Raw genomic sequence first — 4,255 nt, 5'->3', positions numbered from 1 at the left:
TTTTCTTTTCTTTTCTTTTCTTTTCTTTTCTTTTCTTTTCTTTTCTTTTCTCTTTTCTTTTGTTTTTTCTTTTCTTTTCTTTCCTTTTTCCTTCCCTTCCCCTTCCCCTTCCTTTTCTTTCCTTTTTTCTTTTCTTTTTTTGAGACAGAGTCTCACTCTTGCCCAGGCTAGAGTATGATGGCATGATCTTGGCTCATTGCAACCTCCGCCTCCCAGGTTCAAGTGATTCTCATGCCTCAGCCTCCCAAGTAGCTGGGACTACAGGTCCGAGCCACCATGCCAGGCTAACTTTTATATTTTTAGTATAGACGGGGTTTTGCATATTGCCCAGGCTGGTCTCAAACTCCTGGCCTCAAGCAATCCCCCTCTGCCTCAGCCTCCCAAAGTGCTGGGATTACAGGTTTCCCTAGATTTTCTAAGTATTTGGCACAGAGTTACACATAATAACCTTTTGTAATTCTTTTTTTTTGAGACAAGATCTTGCTCTGTTGTCCAGGTGCAGTGACGTGATGTTGGCTCACTGCGGCCTCCGCCTCTTGGGTTGAAGCAATTCTCGTGCCTCAGCCACCCAAGTAGCTGGGACTACAGGCGTGCGCCACCACACCCGGTTAATTTTTGTACTTTTAGTAGAGATGGGGTTTCACCATGTTGACCAGACTGGTCTTGAACTCCTGACCTCGTGATCTGCCCATCGCAGCCTCCCAAAGTTCTGGCATTACAGGCGTGAGCCACCACGCCTGGTCCCTCTTGTGCCTTTAAGAGTAACTCCTATTCTTAGGACAACCCTCCTAAACTGAGAGAGAGACTACTGTGTGTCCTGCCAGATGGAATTTTTTTTGTTGTTGTTGAGACCGAGTCTTGCTCTGTGGCCCAGGCTGGAGTGCAGTGGCCAGATCTCAGCTCACTGCAAGCTCCGCCTCCCGGGTTTACGCCATTCTCCTGCCTCAGCCTCCTGAGCAGCTGGGACTACAGGCGCCCACCACCTCGCCCGGCTAGATTTTTGTATTTTTTAGTAGAGACGGGGTTTCACCGTGTTAGCCAGGGTAGTCTCGATCTCCTGACCTCGTGATCTGCCCATCTCAGCCTCCCAAAGTGCTGGGATTACAGGCTTGAGCCACCGCGCCCGGCCCATAACCTTTCTTTTTTTTGTTTTTTGAGACGGACTCTTGCTCTGTCCACCAGGCTGGAGTGCGGTGGCGCTATCTCGGCCCACTGCAAGCTCCGCCTCCCGGGTTCCCGCCATTCTCCTGCCTCAGCCTCCCCAGTAGCTGGGACTACAGGCGCCCGCCACGGCGCCCGGCTTTAGTTTTTTTTTTTTTTTTTTTTGTATTTTTAGTAGAGACGGGGTTTCACCGTGGTCTCGATCTCCTGACCTTGTGATCCGCCCGCCTCGGCCTCCCAAAGTGCTCCAAAGTGCTGGGATTACAGGCGTGAGCCACCGCGCCCGGCCTATAACCTTTCTTAATGCAAGCAACTCTTACAGTTGAACATCTGGATGGTTTCCAGTTTTCATTATTAAAAACAGTGCTCCAGCAAATCTACATCTTGGAGCACAGCTGTACTTATTAGATTCCTACAAATGAAATTACTGTGTCAAAGGGTAAGTGTATTTCCAAGGCTTTTTTTTTTTTTTTTTTTTGAGACAGAATCTTACTCTATCGCCCAGGCTGGAGTGCAGTGGTGATCTCGGCTCACTGCAACCTCCACCCGCCGGGTTCAAGCGATTCTCCTGCCTCAGCCTCCCAAGTAGCTGGGATTATAGGTGCCTGCTACTGCGCCTGGCTAATTTTTGTATTTTTGGTAGAGACAGGGTTTCACCATGTTGCCCAGGCTTCTAATTCTTTTAATTTGCTATTATCAGTGGTTGTATGTCCTTTATTACTCATGATTGTTATTTATTTTTTTGATTTTATTTTTTGAGATGGAATCTCGCTCTGTTGCTCAGGCTGGAGTATGGTGGCATGCGCCACCACACCTGGCTAATTTTTGTATTTTTAGTAGAGACAGCATTTTGGCATATTGGCCAGGCTGGTCTCTAACTCCTGATCTCAAGTGATCTGCCCACCTGGCCTATTTTTTCTTTCTATCCTTATTCAGGCTTCTTGGGATGTTTTTCCTTTCTGTTTTACTGGTCCTTTCATCTTTTTGAGTTTTTTTGGTTTTTTTTTGTTTTTGTTTTTGTTTTTGTTTTTTTAAAGACAAGGTCTCGCTTTCTTGCTGAGGCTAGAGAATACTGGCATGAACATAGCTCACTGTAACCTCCTGGGCTTAAGGTATCTTCCTGCCTCAGTTCTGAGTGCCAAGACTACAGGTGTGCATCACTACATCAAGCTAAAATTTTTTTTTTTTTACTTTTATTTTTGGTTTAGGAACAACTGTGCAAGTTTGTTTTATAGGTAAACTCGTGTTATGGGGGCTTATTGTACAGATTATTTCATCACTTGGGTACAAAGCCTGGTAACCGATGGTTATTTTTTCTGATCATTTCCTTTCTCCCACCCTGTACCCTCAAGTAGGTCCCAGTGTCTGTTGTTCTCCTCTTTGTGTCCATGTGTTCTTATCATTGAGCACACACACACACACACACAAACACACACACACACACACACATATATATGTACAAGCAATTCTCCTGCATTAGCCTCCCGAGTAGCTGGGATTACGAGCGTGCACCACCACACCCAGCTAATATTTTTGTATGTTTTTAGTAGAGACGGAGTTTCACCATGTTGGTCAGGCTGGTCTTGAACTCTTGACTTCAGGTGATTCACCTGCCTCAGTCTTCCAAAGTGCTGGGATTACAGGTGTGAGCCACCGTGTCCAGCCGAGCTCCCACTTGTAAGTGAGAACATATGGTATTTGTTTTTCTGTTCCTGTGTTAGTTTGCTAGGGATAATGGCCTCCAGCTTCATCCATGTTCCTGCAAAGGACATGATATCCATCTTTTTTATGGCTGCATAGTATTACGTGGCGTATATGTACCACATTATCTTTATCCAATCTGTCATTGATGGGCATTTAGGTTGATTCCACATCTTTGCTATTGTGGATGGTGCTGTGATGAATATACGCATGCATGTATCTTTATGGTGGAATGATTTATATTCCTTTGGGTATCTACCCAGGATCTTTCAGGAATCACCAGACTACTTTCCATAGTGGTTAAACTAATTTGCACTCCCACCAACAGTGCCTAAGTGTTCCCTTTTCTCTACAACCTTACCAGTATCTGTGGGCTTTTTTGACTTTTTTTTTTTTTTTTTTTTTTTTTTTTGAGACGGAGTCTCGCTCTGTCGCCCAGGCTGGAGTGCAGTGGCCTGATCTCAGCTCACTGCAAGCTCTGCCTCCCGGGTTCACGCCATTCTCCTGCCTCAGCCTCCCGAGTAGCTGGGACTACAGGCGCCCGCCAACACGCCCGGCTAATTTTTTTTGTATTTTAGTAGAGACGGGGTTTCACCATGTTAGCCCGGATGGTCTCGATCTCCTGACCTCGTGATCTGCCCGTCTCGGCCTCCCAAAGTGCTGGGATTACAGGCTTGAGCCACCGCGCCCGGCCTGACTTTTTTTTTTTTTAAGACAGAGTCTGTCTCTGTTGCCCAGGCTGGAGTGCAGTGGCGCCATCTCGGCTCACTGCAACCTTCGCCTCCTGAGTTCAAATAATTCTCCTGCTTCAGCCTCCCAAGTAGCTGGGATTACGGGCATGGTCCACCATGCCCGGCTAATTTTTGTATTTTTAGTAGAGACGGGGGTTTCATCATGTTGCCAGGCTGGTCTCGAACTCCTGACTTCAGGTGATCCACCTGCCTCAGCCTTCCGAAGTGCTAGGATAACAGGCAGGAGCCGCTGCACCAGGCCTTGACTTTTTATTAATAACTATTCTGACTGGTATGAGGGAGGATCTCATTGTGGTTTTGATTTGCATTTCTCAGATGATCAGTGATACTGAGCTATTTCTCATATACTTGTTAGCCACATCTCTGACTTCTTTTGAAAATTGTCCGCTCATGTCCTTTGCCCACTTTTTAACGGGGTTGGGTTTTTTCTGTTGTAAATTTGTTCAAGTTCCAGTCCAGCACTTTGGGAGGCTGAGGTGGGTGGATCATTTAAAGTCAGGAGTTTGAGACCAGCCTGGGCTATGGTGAAACCCAGTCTCTACTAAAGATACAAAAACTAGCCAGGCATGGTGCTGGCGCATGCCTGTAATCCCAGCTACTCGGGAGGCTGAGGCAGAAGAATCGCTACTCGGGAGGCTGAG

General features: G+C 46.6%; 1 non-coding gene across 1 annotated transcript; it reads right to left on the bottom strand.

Moving 5' to 3' along the window:
• Window positions 1–736: 736 nt before the first annotated feature.
• On the bottom strand, window positions 737–898 carry LOC111521856. Its single transcript, XR_002725099.1, has one exon.
• Window positions 899–4,255: the final 3,357 nt, after the last annotated feature.

The sequence above is a fragment of the Piliocolobus tephrosceles genome, chromosome 19 (genome assembly GCF_002776525.5).
Source record: "Piliocolobus tephrosceles isolate RC106 chromosome 19, ASM277652v3, whole genome shotgun sequence".
NCBI classification, from domain to species: domain Eukaryota; kingdom Metazoa; phylum Chordata; class Mammalia; order Primates; family Cercopithecidae; genus Piliocolobus; species Piliocolobus tephrosceles.
This window is presented reverse-complemented; position numbering and strand designations above follow the sequence as displayed.